The 16,381-nt window shown below is 32.8% G+C and overlaps 1 pseudogene; it reads left to right on the top strand.

Moving 5' to 3' along the window:
* The first annotated feature begins 2,463 nt into the window (after positions 1-2,463).
* LOC128177640 (uncharacterized) lies at positions 2,464-9,273 on the top strand (annotated as a pseudogene).
* Positions 9,274-16,381: the final 7,108 nt, after the last annotated feature.

Raw genomic sequence — 16,381 nt, 5'->3', positions numbered from 1 at the left:
TTTGACAGCTTTTCATTTGTTGTTTTACATGAAACTGTTAATTCAGTATAGGCGAATATAAATCATAAGTAAACATAAAATTCTACTTACGGTTGAATATCTCAATTATTTTAATCAGTTGTTGTTTTCTAAATTTTGCCCTTGTAAAATCTAACAATCTGTTAGTAATTATGTAAAGGAACTTTTATGAATGATTGACCTTCTACATTTTACTCAGATCAATGTTTTTAAAATTACAGCAAAGTACATTGAAGCGTTTAATAGGGACAAACTCCAGAAAAGTTTCTACGTAATGTTTTGACTGACCTTTGTCCAATCAGATCGTAGCTGGGCGGAGTTAAGGCATTGTCGCTCGTGACTTGAATGAGAGAGAGAGAGAGAGAGAGAGAGAGAGAGAGAGAGAGAGAGAGTGAACTGAGTAAATTATAAGTGGTGCCGATCAAGAAATTATCATTAGTTATTAACTTGCAAACAAATTAATCAAGGTCTTAATATAAAAATTACATGTATATCCTATATTGGTATAACTTTAACGCGTTTTAAAGAACGATTGTGACAATTTCTTTGGCCGCGCGCCGTCCATAACATGTACCTGTATAAGAATGACGTAACAAACCATCTAAATTTCCTAGCATGGAGTCCGAGAATACGGGCATTAAATATTTTGAAATGCGAACGAATGATCACTTATGAATTTAGATTAAGTGAAAAGGAAAGGCAACGGAGGCGGATGCTTAGTGGAAAAATAAATCAATGGCGGACAAATTCGTCCTAAGGTAAAGAATGTTTCACACTGAGTTAGTATAGATGAAAGTTTTTATACAAAGTAAATTTACAGCCTATGTTTAATTCCAGGAAGATTTGGCAAACTTTGATTAGGATACTAACGGTAACACTTGTAAGTAATAAATACAGTTTCCTAAATATTCGCACAGTCTTCGATGTTTGACATTACCTCCTCACATTACATTGTATCTATATATAGACATCGTTGTTCCCCGGTTAAAGAATTTAAAAATACTTCAAAGTTTCATATACTAGACCTTCATTTGTCACTTTATAGCTATTGTTGATAGATAGTTCGCTCATCTGCCCCATCTCGGCTATAATTTTCCCCATTATAACTCTCTCTCTCTCTCTCTCTCTCTCTCTCTCAAGTTAAGTCACGAGCGATTATGTCTCAACTCCGCCCAGCTACGATCTGATTGGACAAAGGTCAGTCAAAACATTACGTAGAAACTTTTCTAGAGTAAGCCCCTATTAAACGCTTCAATGTATTTTGCTGTAAGACAAACGGAAGACCGTCCTCTAAACATGAAATGTGAAGAGTTGCCTATTTCTTTTATTCGCGTCTTTTCCCATAAATGATATATTTCATTTCAATATGGGTGTTGATACAACTCAGTAAAAACCTCACTGCTCTGATTATGTGCAGCATCAGAAAACATAAACTATTTTATGATTGAAAGCAATAAATAAAATATATAAAGTGAAAAAATTCATTTTTGAGCGTTTATTTTTTTCAATACTGTAATATCTGTTGGTTGATTGACAATATCTTATCGGACCAATGTTCAATAAACTTTCTAATGTGCTGATGTAAGCACGATAACTTGTAAAAGACAATTTAATTTTCAGACTATCACGTTTTTCTGGGAATGTCTGGGGATCTTTTTTTTTTATGTCTTTAGATATTTATCACAAAACACCTGTATACGTCGTAACTATTTTAAAAAATAACTGTTATCGAAAGGACCTTTTATATGTCTTAAATTATTTATCACAAAGCACCTGTAAACGTTGTAACTATGCAAACAACTAACCGTTATCAGGAACCTTTTTCTAATATGATTCACGCGAGAACCTGGGTACAGTTTTGTAAGGCACGCCAAAATCACAAAAATAAACTAAATATACATTTAGTTTCACAGTAGATAAATTAGGTTTATTGATTGTTAACTATAGTATGCGAACCGCAAACTTTAGTTAACGATTTGTTAATTATTGTTTTTATCTGTAAACCTATATTTAAAAGTTGTAAACTATAGTTTACGAATTAAAATCTTAGTTTTTCTGTCTGTAAATTAACGTTAACAATAGATTTTGCTGATAAATATAGATTCACATCTGTTAACTCTACTTTACATTCGTTAGCTATAATTAAAAATCGTTAATTGTAATTTCACAAATCGTGAAACTATATTTATCAGATAAACTATGTTTTGCGATCGCAAATTGTTGATTTCAGTGTTGATTAGTCTTTACAATTCTGAAACATAGATGTTCGCGTTAAATGTGGTTAACAAAAGTGAAATATAGATTTACGTCTTTAACTAGAGTTTTCTGTACGTAAACTACACTCTACAACGAATAAACCTAGTTTATCAACTGTGAAACTATGTTTAGCTCATTTTTGTGAATTTGACGTGCCATAGTTTTGCAATTTATAAGAAGATTTTAGAGATCATGGTAAATAAATCTGAGTGAAATGGTGTTTTATTAGACAACGGGGGATGCTGATACGGATACACCACTGAATCTGCAGAACATTGAGAATCTCTAAAAATGGGAAAAGGTGTGTATGATCGAATAAGTATAGAATTTTTTCGACGGGCTCGGACGGCTTTTAAACGACAACATACAATGCCAGGTAATTTTGGAATATTATTATTTTTTTTAATTTTAAACTCCTTATAAGTAATTGACGTGTTAGTTTTACCTTTATAATAATTTTTTTTTCTTTTTATAAGAGCAGTCATCTCCAACTGACAAATAGCATTGGCTATATTATGTTTTGTAATCGACATATAAATCTAGAAGTCCAAAGTATATACATATAATACGGATGTGTTTTTAAAGTAAAAGAACAGTTCATATAATGGCTTCAGAAATTTATTTCATGTTCCTTTGTTATTAAGAGACAAGACGACTGCACTAGATTTTTTGATGAAAATAGAAACACATAACATAGTTGAAGATGAAAATAGGCCATTTATTCAAATAAATGACAAAGATCTAAAAAACAGTAAATATTGAGGGGGTCGGACGGGACTAGAAAAACACCGCTGATACATTTTCAAAATATTTGGCAACATATAATATAGCATCTGACCCCCTTCATAAAAAACATAGAAAAGTATGGCCCTGATACGTCAATCATCAAAAAAGGGTGGAATATACAAAATATAAAAAACGCAAACATAATCAAAGTTAAATTAAAACATAAGGTGGAAGAAAGGGGTGGATGGAGGGTTTTTGTCGAAAATAATTCTAAGCCTATTTGAGCGTGGCTTCTCCTCTAATTTACAAACAATGAAGTCACGTGATCTGAGAAGCCACGCTGATTGGTCGAATCCTATCAAATTCTCAGAATTGATTTAAAAATAGAACATTGACCCAGAGACAAACAAATACGCGACCTATGGGGCTGCTCTGATTAGTTAAAGTATTTGCATAACACAGAACAGTTAAGTTTAGCAAATAAGACCAAGACGTAGCACCTGCTATTACGTAACACTTGTCGTCAAAACATTTCAGATGAACAAACAAAAACAATAAACCTACAATAAAGATTTACATGTAGATAAAAAGACAAACATTAAATAAATTCTTACGTCACATAAAGGGTATTATCATTTGTAAATAATAATAACTTTTTTTCTCTTCCTTTTCTTTAATCTCCAATTACTGTTTGTATGCAAAATGATAAAGTTTTAAGATGCGGAATGGTGTTCCAGAAACATGTACAGTTTTATTGTTATTGCCGTATGTTAATTGCTGTTTTTCTTTATTCTTTTATACTGGATTGCATCATTCTAATTCCATGGTTGTTAGGCCTTTATTAACAATTTCAGAAACAAAGAAAATAGAAGGAATGTATTTGCTTACGTAATAATCGTGATCAAACCTAAGAAAACAGAATGAGATTTATGGTAGATTTGATCACGTACCAACCATAATTTATTTCCTATGATTATGCTCTACTGTGACCTTTCGACCCACTGTTACTGTATAATGCAGAGTTATCAACGAATAGCTAAAAAAGGAAATCATTTCCTAGTGTTAATTTTGGCAAGTATCTTATCTAAGGACATAACAAACGAATTGAATATTTATGAAAAGGTTATCAATCTTAATGGAGATCAACTCATTGCAATCCAAACTAAATATAGCTCTATCGATTATTTCAGGTTTAACATAAACACCGTAATATGGAATGTGCTAATCAGAATATCGCTTTGTTTCTGGATCAATAGCTTTAACATTTAACGGGTTTCTTATATATACTGTCTGCAATTTTAAACCAAAATCAAGAAATTAAGCAGACCTATTGCTAGTTTCAAAGTAGATATATTTTTTGTACGATTCCACTTTTAAACATTATTAGAATGCATATTTTTTTTAGGTTTGACGGTTAATGTTTAACTACATGTATTAATGCACTGGATTGAACTGAGGACATTTAAAAGAAAAACGTTTATATTGAATAAATACATGAATCTCTTCCGCGCACTTACTATGCAATTCGACCGCAGGTTCTTCTACATACCTCAAGAGGTACACCAAACATATACACGTACGAACCCTCGTTTTTTAATGCTCGATGTAGTTTTATATTAGGGTTATGCAGTTTGTGAAAGCTAACTTTGTTGTCATGATGGTTATGATATTTTCGAGAAATGTGATGAACTGATACTTAGTACTTCAAATAATGTACTTATTACCTCAACTTTCCAACTGATTGCTTTTTATTCATATAAAGACCCTACCACATGCAAATATTATTTGTCAGTGACAGAGTATCAAACTTATTTTAAATAGAGAAAGAGGGATTTCTGTAAATCAAAAAAGCAAAAATGTAAGAACTATTTTATCATTTTCCAAGAGTACTTCTTGTGTCTCTTCTTAAAATTAAGTTTTATTTTTGTTTATATTTATGTTTAGAGCTTAAAAATCAATCATTCTAGGGTTGGTGCTTACATGTACAAATTTACAACATGTAGATGATTTTGTATATATCAACACCTCATATATATGTAGCTTGCTGCGTTACGAGATTAACTTGATAGTATTATGTCCTATTAATAATCAAATGATAAATAATGGGAATAGATAAGCCTAAAAAATTCAATGTTACATGTATTTGAAAAAAAATCTCTTTGTATCAAAAAAAAAAAGATTATTTACCACATACATTATTCATTCTGATAGAAACTCTAAATACTGTTGCAACCAAAGTTTTACACTGAAAAAAAGCGAATGTTATGATTAAGCGACATGTGGCATAACAGAATCAAAACATTTACAAGACTATTTCGTACTTTCAAAAGATCGAGTAACAATACCGAGAATGAAATATCTATATCTGTTTGAGGTATATGAGAAAGAGTTATATAATATTAACCAGCTGCAGGTACAATGAAATAAAATATGCTTAATCATTTTCTTCATAGAACCACATTTCAAGAGCCATACATGTACTTATTATATATCACTATGTATTTTTAGCCAAATTTAATTTATAGTCTGTCCCAAGATATTTATGCTGCATATTTGAACGATTAAAATTTTTAATAAGAATACACATACCTGTGACAAAAGTGCAATTAAAATCGATAAAAGTGGAAATTCCCAAGATAACTTCATTCACACATTATCATTTTTCCCTCGTAAAAATTCACAGGAACGAAAACAGATTTCTTACGGAGATTTATAATGGGGAATGTTGACATCTTTTCTCCATTCGGAAGTACTTGGGACACCCCGCGCAATTTTTCAACGTTATTATCCGGGCGTCTTCATGTCCTTTTCAATGGAAAACCCCGGTAGTCTTTTTATTTTTAGCCGTGTATTGATACCCGACAAGCTAGAGGGGGCGTTTCAAGGGGGAAATCTTGGGTTTTTTTCATACTATTGAATGAACATTGTCTGAACTAAGAGGTATTTATAAATATCGAATAATTTAAGGAAATATGCGGCAAAAATATCTTCGGACAGACTATAGTAGAAATTTGACTTATGATAAAAAAGCTTTACAACGGTAAGAGTAAATGCATAAGACGTAGGAAAGCAAACAGGTAACAAATTATACAGTAAAACGCGTTTAGTACGGACAAGGATACAGCAAAATCTCGGATATAGCGAAGTTTTTATAAGCCCTTGGTAAAATTCTTAAAAACTCTTTGCAAAATACGGTTTTAACAATTTTACGGATATATCGAAGTGATTTTGAGTCCCGTAGATGTGAATAATAACGAAATTTAACACTTTTATAACGAATTTCTTAACCCTTTAAAAAGTCTGCACTACAATATCACATAATAGTAAGAATGAATTTATTTTAAGATAAATTCTTCAATTTGCAATCTGATTATTAAAGGTATCACAAGAATGAATTATCATTTTAAGTCTTAATCAGCAAAAATTGTAGTCTAGTGAAAGAAAACATGTATATGATGAATTCGCTATAGCTATCATTACGAATTCGTTATATGGTTATAACAAATTACGGATATAACGAAGTAAATCCTTTGGTCCCTAGGACTTCGTTATAACCGAGTTTTACTGTATATACATTAATACAAATACTAGTTGTTCAAATGGGGTTGTAACGGAATATATTTTGATCGTGGCATTTTGAAAGTTGTAAAGTAAACGATTGCGAATACATTTCTAGGTTAAAAAAACTATTTGATTTGATAAATTAATAACTGTTTACATATTGTTATCCGAATAGATAAATATCTTGTGAAACTTTATATTTGAAGTTTTGAAAAATATTCATTTTATAATTTGCATAGTTCAACAAAAAGAGTTTTTTCAGCATATGAAAGTCAAAAGTACCATGCATTTATACATGTATAATAATTTTTTTTATGATTTGGAAATATCTTATCATAGTATTCTACTCAAATGTAAAACTTTTCTTATTATATATAAGTAGCTTTTTTTGTTTCCGAAACCTTTCTATCAGAAAAACACGGATCTTTGAATATGGTGGAAGGGAGTTGATAATATGCATCATAGGAAACTATTTCATATAAGTAATGAGTCACTATTTATGTGATGCTCCGATAATTTTAAAAATGCTTTTTGACTTTCATTTATTTTTTTTCTTTAGAAAAAGGACTGTCTTCAGAAAGATATAATCCATTCTACATTAATCCTAAAAGGTTTTGGGATCAGCTACAGTTGGTTATTGGTACAGAGGAAGATGTTCATATTCGCAGGGAGGTTAACGCACTTTACGTGTATGCTTTCTGTTTACCATCATGTCGTGAATATTTGTCCGGAAGTAAAGGTGAAGGATTTTTATTTCCTTGGAGTGACCTTGACATCATGATATCTAAACCACCACCAGCAGAAATCAGCATGGGGTCGTTTCGTAATGACTGTGCGTTCATAGCAACGACAAATGGTTGTCAACCAGGATTCTGTAAACTAACTCAATGTTACGCAAAGTGTGATTATTATTCCAGAGTATAGTTTTTACAACTGGAACAACATGTGGGTTTTAATATGAACTTTGATCAAACGAATCGTGGGCCCTGTTATTCAACGGATTTTCCAGATGGATTTGACCGTTGTTATGCGTTATCCGTGCATCCAGATTCGTCCAATGTATTCTTGAAAACCTTTGAAACAAAGTTTTGGAACGACGTTAAATTGGAAATAATGAACAAAAACATAACGGTAATGCACTGTGTTCCTAAAGGTCCAGAATAGGGAGACGAATACGGACATCAATGGCTGATCTCGTTTTCAATTCTTGAGCAAAAAATTGTCCATTCATTGAACCATGTTCAGTTCTGTTGTTACGGATTGATGAAAGTTCTCATACATGTAGTTATTGATATATGTGCTGAAACTCATGACACGGTTTCCTCGTACCATTTAAAAACTGTTCTGTTACATGTCATAGAAGATATTCATCCCGAATTTTGGATTCCACAAAATATATTTTATTGTCTTCGGATATGCCTGACACGACTTTTATTATTTGTCATGAGGGGCTACTGTCCAAGCTATTTCATACCCGAAAATAATCTTTTCTCAAAACCGAGATTGGCTGAGAAAAGACGCATTATACAAGAAAATCTTCTTGATGTGCTTCAATGTGAAAATGCATTGATGTATTGTATTATATGCATACAGGTTCCTTCAGAAAAAAATGATTTACAAAACGAGTCTCGCAAGGTGCGCACATTCTATTCATTATGCTTAGCCCTTAGAGTTGTAAATGGTCACCAGACTACGTATCGTGAATGCATAAATTCCGTCCTAAAGATCATGGTTGCATTACAAGGAGAAGAAGACCAGCTGAGGATTGCCATTCTGAAATATTTATGGCTTTTGATCATGAGGAGAATAGGAGTAATTATGTACGACAAATTTGTGCTGACTGGTTTTGAATCCTATTTATTATCAGCAGAAGTTGCACTCATGTTTGCACAACACGCAAATATTTTTGGTTCGATCTATTTGGCGACACTTTGGTATTGTGAAGGACGATATAAGCAATGCATTAAGTTGGTTTCTAAAACTGGAAAAAATCTACCAACCGGTCTTCTTAAAGAACCTGTGTATTTGAAATCCGTAGTAAATAAATGTAGAAAAGGACCTTGTAATTATACTAGTTTGTTTGAGAACCATTACGTTAACTTGACTGTAGAGTTGCAGAGGACAAGTCATCTCTTTCCAAAAGATTTAAAAGAGCTTGTTGAAAAAGCTACTATTTCCGAGTTCATAGTATACTATAAATCGTATGCATACTTTTTATTATTCCTTTGCTATTATACTTTACACAAAAGAACGGAATGCATTAAGGTATATTCGGAGTTGTTAAAATCATACAGAGAATATCCATTTCGTTTAGGAGGTGGTTTGCTCCAACGAAATACAAAAAAGTTGATAGATATTGCAAATCTTAAGATGAAAAACTTAACTAGCGTGCATATGGTAACTGATGCTACTCCATTTAACAATAAAGTTCATTGATATTATAAACTTTAATTATTTAAAGTCAACTTTTCAAAGTAAGACTTAGATGTCATCTCTTATTTCTAAGGTTTTGAATTATGTATTTATTTTTAAAATGAATAATTTGATATTTCATACACGTCATGAAATTTATTTTCAGGTTGTATATGTATAACCAAATGTATATAATTTTAATATAAACACTGGTTTTGACATTGCGATGTTACGTTCGCAACTACTATGCCTTTATGTTTTATTGTTCACATTAGATACATTAAAGTGTCTATATTAGAACCGGAATTCTATTGTTGTATTTAAATCGTGTTCACCTACAAGAAAACCAAAAGACATGCAAGAGAAACCGATAATTTGGTAGTTGACGTCCCTTATTTTGTAGCTCTTATATATCAGCAATATTATATCTCTGTAAAATATTAGTATTTTACTTGTTGGGGATTTATATTTGTATTTAATATTGTATTAAGTCACGTGGAAATAACAGTCGCTATTGATTCATGTCAGTTAACAAGAAATCAAATTTTTCATCTTCAGTGATGTTGGATAAATTTTCCGATCTCAAAATGTTGCTTAGAATATTTTGGGCACGGAAAATGTCTTGTCATTTACAATATTTGACAAACCCATAAAAAGTTGCACTCCCTCCCTAAAAAAATATCCTAGTATGCAACATGGGAGATTTTTTCTGAAGATAAATTTTGTTCATACAGGATATTATTTTAAAGATATGAACATATGACTTGAAGGGTGGGATTGCAACCAATTATAATAAAATTCTGTTTGATGTAGCTTTGATATTGTAGTATTTAACTTTTCGTCCTCGAAAAAACAAAGCAAAGATGATATAAGCGCAGCTATTTTGATGATGTCCAAAGCCAAAATGATATTGTAAAAAAAATGGTATTTAAAAATTACCGAAAAAAATATTTTTATTATCGGGCGAATTTCATTAAATCTTTATTGCACAATATAGCGATATCCAACATTTGACGCATTATTTACGTCATATGTACTTTATAATCACGTGACGTGAGTATCCAAAAACGGCAAATGATCAATATTAATCGCATCGGCGCAAGTGAAAAATGACACTTAAACAAAAATATTTTGATGAAAAATCCTCAAAAAGTCATGTATTTTGCATTTCTTGCTGAGGGTTCATATGAATATATATATATATATATATATATATATATATATATATATATATATATATATATATATATATATATATATATATATATGATATATAAATATTTCGTTATTTAAAAATGTCAAAACATATCGCTACCTTCTCAAAATTCGTCAAATTTTTACTTTTTAAGCTCAATTTACATAAAATTGGGTTAATTTGTAGGTTTCCCACAACATGAGTCATGATGATACTTTTTTCTCTCCAATTTCCACGCAATCTTGTTTTCCATCTTACACTTGCGCCAAGGTGTTTTTTACAAGCATTAAAAAATCACCATTCATTAGTTTACACGTAGCAGGAGTAGTCCTCAAACCATTATTTTATAAATAGTCAGTTACCAAATACAACGCTTTAAAGCTGTTGATTTTTTGATATTCAATGTTGATAAAATTGAATTTAGTATCACTAGTATTAACAATAGCGTCTGTGAAAAATAAACACGCAATTTTATAACTGTTCAGTAACGTCCACTTACAACGTTACGATACATTTCATGAGAATTATCAAAAGAGATGAAGATCGTGACGTCAAAGTTTCTACAAAATTTCTACAAAGCTTCGCCTCGCCGTCTATGAGATTGATCAACCCGATATATTTGTGTTGTCAGTCAATAATGATGGTTTTGTTTTTTCTAGGGCCATCAAGTGAGGCATTTATTCACAAAAAGCTATGATCTACGCAAATCAATGTTAAAGTTGCCAAAAAACCGCGAAGCGGTTTATAAAAAAGCGTTAACTGTTTCAAACCATTCTATATCGTATAAAACTAATAAATATTGAATTCATTGCTTATAATTTAATTTTTCTACTCTTCATTGTAGATAAAAACGGTCATTTGACCTTTAGAATGACGTAAAAGTGTACAAAATTCAAACGTAACGTCAGGCGTATAAATACGTTTTTGACGTTAGTCTTACTATGACGTAGGCAACATTCTTTATACGATATAAAATACTTTTTTAGCCAATCAAAAAGCGCGTTACAACCAGAATTTAATTATTTTTAAATCTAATTCAATTACAAAGATGGCTTACAGCACCTGATAATCATTTTATGCTCGTAAGTTTTACAGTGTGTTTAGTTAATTGGCCATCCCTCGTTTATTTTTTACCGTAATTTATAGATCTGTAGTTTATTACCTGCAGTAAAATTTATAGTTTATATATCTGGTTATTAAAGGAAGTGAACATGAAAAAATTATCGAGGGCTCAAATTTGTCTGTTTGATGTATATAATGATATCGGAAAACAATTTAAACACAGATTTCCTTAGTGAGATAGTATATTTAGAATTACTAATTCTTGCAATCCATGAGCGCTGCCATATTGTTAAAATCATTACCTCCCTGCTGGCTTATCTCTAACGTTTAAGAGAGGGCAGCACCGATGCTGACGTCAGTGAGACACATTGCATTTTTACACACGTTTAGTAACACAGATTAACTGCCATCATCAAAATGTGAATTGAAACTTGAAACAGATGTAAAGAATTGTCATTTTGAAACAGGGTTTATGGAGAAAATGTTTGGATTTATAATGATATATTCTCACCAGCAGTTAACATTACATGTAACTAGAATGGAATGTCCCTGGATTAATGCTATTGTGACCTATTTTTCCTTGCACTCAGGACTTTCCTTATTTTGTTGTTATGAGTTTGAACATTATGTGTGCACATAAATGAGCACACAAGGTGCATTGCTGAGCATCCTGATTTTTAAAATGTGACTTAGTTCTGTTAATCTTCTGACAGAATAAACCGAACCGGCATACGTATCATCAAGATCTAACCTTATTAAGGAAGGAGTCTTTTTATTATCAAACATACTTCTTATAATAAGAAATGCATGACATTTTAACACAGTCAAACGGATCATATTACTTAATGATTCTATCAGTTAAATTAAATTTGACCTTTTTGTTTTCGGATAAAGGTCACGTCAAGGTCACTACCTTTTCCTCAATGTAAATACTGATAAAAATAAGGGTAGCTCTTTATAGTTCTGTAGACATTTGTTTAAAATTTGAAGATTCAAATCTTCAATGAAATCATAGATTATGAGAGTGTCTATCAGCTTATACTACTAAATTGGAATAAATATTTATACCAAAATTGATATTGTTTAGCCCGCATTTCCTCTAATTTTCTTAAATTTTGAAGAAATTTTAATTATTTTTTTATGCTTCCAATAATAAAATATTTCTAATTTTTATGTATTATGAAGACTTTATATAAAGATATAAATTGACAGAAAAGCTAATATATTGACCGTTTCATAAGAGAGAAAAACTGATTTTAGTGATTTTTTCACAAAAATCAATGTATAGAATGGGCGCTTTAAAAAGCTTATAAAAATGTTATTTGATAGGCAAATCATATTTTAAAAACATATTCTGAAACCCAAGTATCATATTATTAGTTCACATTAGTAAAAAAAAATCCAACATTATTGTTATTGTTTTTAAAATGCTAAAACAGACTCATTATATGTATATAATCTGCAGCAATTCTGAATTGCGCAACATGTGATATTTTCCTACGCCAATATTACGCCAAAAATATAGTCCTTGTTCCATTCTAAACATTGATTACATTTTTCTATGCCAAGTTGTATGATAGTAAAAAAGAAAGAAAAATATACTATTTTAATTTCCTTTCATCTTGATTTAATGAACAAATAATCAAATTTACGTTTGACAAGTCGAAAACCAGAAAAGACTCCTTCCTTAAGATATAAACAAATATAACAGACAGATTGTTAGAGCATTTAAATAAAAAGTAACGGTAAGAAACCCCACAAAGAAAATGAAATTACATTTTTATATTCATTTGAAATCTACAGACAGCATTGCCATTTTATGTATGTAAACACTGACTTCCACATTTCCGAGCAAACATCTGGAATGCGATGGTTTCATAGTAAGTATATTTCACAAATATCAATTCATTTTTGGCACAAATCATACAGTTATCAAAGTTCAGTTTTATAATTATACTTATTCATTGTCCTCTCACGACAGTATAAGATTTTACTTTACACCAAGGCATAATTTTTCTTAGTAACTTTTATCAACTCTGTATAAACATTGACCTAGCTATATCAAGTATGTATATTTACATCTACCAAGAATAATTTCTTACGGAAACTTATAGTTAATTCATAGCTCTATAGAAACAGCCAGACTAAAATCTACACGCCCTATTTATCGATTGGTCGAAATCTACAGCGGCTGAAAGTGACAGGACTAAAATTGACACGCCCTGTTTATCGATTGGTCTGAACCTACAACGACCTTAGTAAAATCCCGGACTGCACGAAATAATCATGACGATGCCAGACTCAAAGTCTCGCAGGAGACGATTTGGCTGTTTATTTTAGCTAACGTACTTTTGTACATTGAGAGTAATTTAGTGAATTTTACTAACTTTTCATAATCAGTTAAAGAAAGATGTTAATATGAACAATAAAATGCTTTCTTTGATGATTCATGCGGGTTATGAAGGTAGCGATAATTGCAGGAAAAATTTACATACTAGTAACCCGCTAACGCGGGTTATTTATTTTTCCTGCAATGTCGCTACCTTCATATCCCGAATGAATCACCAAAGAATGCAATTAATTGAGTAAATAAACATATTGACCCAGTCGCCAGCAGCAAAGTGGTTTATCTACGTCAGAGAATAGATGCATGCTGGGAAAAATGGACCACCTCCATAAACTTTCATGAGAGTGTTAAATTGATAAAATCTTTATTACTATTAGTCATGTCCACCGAATAGAACAAAGCTGAGGATGGAGCAACTGGAGAAGACTTCATGTCAAAGGAGGATATGGAGCAGTTAGTCAAGACTGTTTGCAATGAAGATGAAACAAAAGCTGTCACCACACCAGCCTTGCGTGGATGGATGTCGAAACTTGTTGATGTTGGCATAGAGACAGGAGCCATCCCTAAGACCCCAATCAAGACAGAGGCATTTTCACAATCATTTTTCCAAAAGGCGACAGATGCTACATCGTCATACAAAGAACCAGTGCAAATTGCTTTGTTATCTGGTGGAACAAGTGATTCATCACTTGAGCTCTGGCGATATGAGGTAGCATGCCTTAGGAAAGAAGGATATTCAAAGGAGACAATACTGAACCCATCATAAGGTCACTTAAAGATGAGCAAGCAACTGTCATGATGCGATGAGGTCCTGTTGACAACATATACGAGATTTTGCAGAAGTTCGACAGTTATATGCAATGTACTTGGTACCGAGGGTATCCTTGCAGAATTCAATAGTGCCAAGCAGTAAAATACGGAGGATTGTGCAACTTAAAGTATTCGGCTAGAAGACATTATAAACAGAGCTGTTCCCAAGGGTAAGGTAAGTGCGATTGAAGCAATGGAGATGCTCCGTACCATGTTATACAAAGGTCTTAGACAAGGTTTACAAGACATATCAGGACATCCTTATCACACTGCTCTTGACTTTGACCAGTTGCGCATTGCTGTTTGCAAATTAGAATCAGAACATCATACAGCATCCAAATCAAGACAGGCGACGGTAAAAGCTGCTTGTGTTCCTGGTGAGCGTTTGGACACAATTCAAACTCTGCTTAATCAACTATCTGACCAATGCAAGTGGTAATGGTGAATCAACATTATTCCATTAATTAAGCACCACAGCAACTAGGATATGTCGCAAGATAGAGTTGCCAGAGAGGCAGAGGAGCTCCGAGATGGAGAGGATGGAATCGACCGTATAGACTCATGCCTGTCTACTCCGAGTCGAGAGATGATAGGGCACACCAACAACGACATTCCAACAAGATCACTGGCTACAGATGTGGACAAGAAGGACATATTGCCGTATGATGCCGTGTGCGCACTGACCATAGAAGAGGGCATTTAAACTTCAGCAGACCAAATTCTGGGGTTAGGGATCTGGCTAAGCAGAGGAACGGTCCATCAATAAAAACCAACTACATTGTTGGATTTCCGAATGAAATAACCATCGTTGTAGATAACACTATCTGTCCATCACTTCTTGACACTGGAGCCACAATTTCCACTATAAGGGAAGAATTCTATACGCAGTCCTTTAGTCACATATAACTACACCCAGTGTCAGAAGCATTGCAAATTGAGTGTGCTGATGGTCAGGTAATGCCGTATTTGGGGTACATTTGTACTTCTATAACACCCTATGGAATGCCCATTGACAGTTTTCATGGTTGTTCATTTCTCGTTGTCCCTACTAGTCAGTCAGAGTACCTCTTCGTATTGAAAAAAAACATCATTTCAAGACTTATTGATGTTACAAGTGAAGAGTTTGGTTCCAGATTTTTACAAGACGCCGACCTTCATACCTCATGGTATTTGGAATTTAAATGCATTACATTAAGAGGGCGAGAAATCCAGAGGAATGGGCATAGGCTAGGAATTGTCAAGTCAGCTGAGACTGAGCGTATCACTATTCCACCCAATGGAAGTGTTAGAATTCGAGGTTACTTAGATAGAAAGCTCCCTTATCATCAGTTCCTAGCTAGCTGCAAGCCACCACCAAGGCAAGCATTCCTTCAGACCTAGATGTCACACCATCCCTTCACTGCTACAGCTACACTGATAACTCCAGTATATCTTTCGAGATCAGCAAAGTGGCCACAAGGACAGTGTCAGTGTATCCTAGAGCCATCTTTTGTGAATTGCAACCTATCACCATATTAGATGCGGTGCTGCCAGAGTCTGCAATTTCACCTGATGTACAACTTGTCCTTGATGAGGTTAAGAATTCAAAAGAGATCACGACCAGGGAGCAGCAGGGGTTTTTGATAGTTGGTAACAGAGTTGATAACCTTGTTTTCGGACATCTTTCCCAAGGGTGATACTGATGTTGGAACAACAGACAGAGTCAAACATCGCATCGATTTAGAGGATGCGACACCCTTCAAACAGCGATACAGAAGAATTCCTTCATCAGTGATTGAAGAGGTAAGAGCTCATTTACGTCCTTCTTACTCCCCTTTCTCATCCAATGTTGTGTTGGTGAGGAAGCATGATGGTGCTTTGAGACTTTGTGTGGATTACCGACAACTAAATTCCCGAACCATTACGGACAACTATGCTCTCCCCCAAATTGACGACATATTATATTCTTTATCTGGTAAAAAATACTTCTATTACTGTTTTAGATATGAAGTCAG

This window comes from Crassostrea angulata, chromosome 3 (genome assembly GCF_025612915.1).
Source record: "Crassostrea angulata isolate pt1a10 chromosome 3, ASM2561291v2, whole genome shotgun sequence".
Lineage (NCBI taxonomy): Eukaryota > Metazoa > Mollusca > Bivalvia > Ostreida > Ostreidae > Magallana > Magallana angulata.
This window is presented reverse-complemented; position numbering and strand designations above follow the sequence as displayed.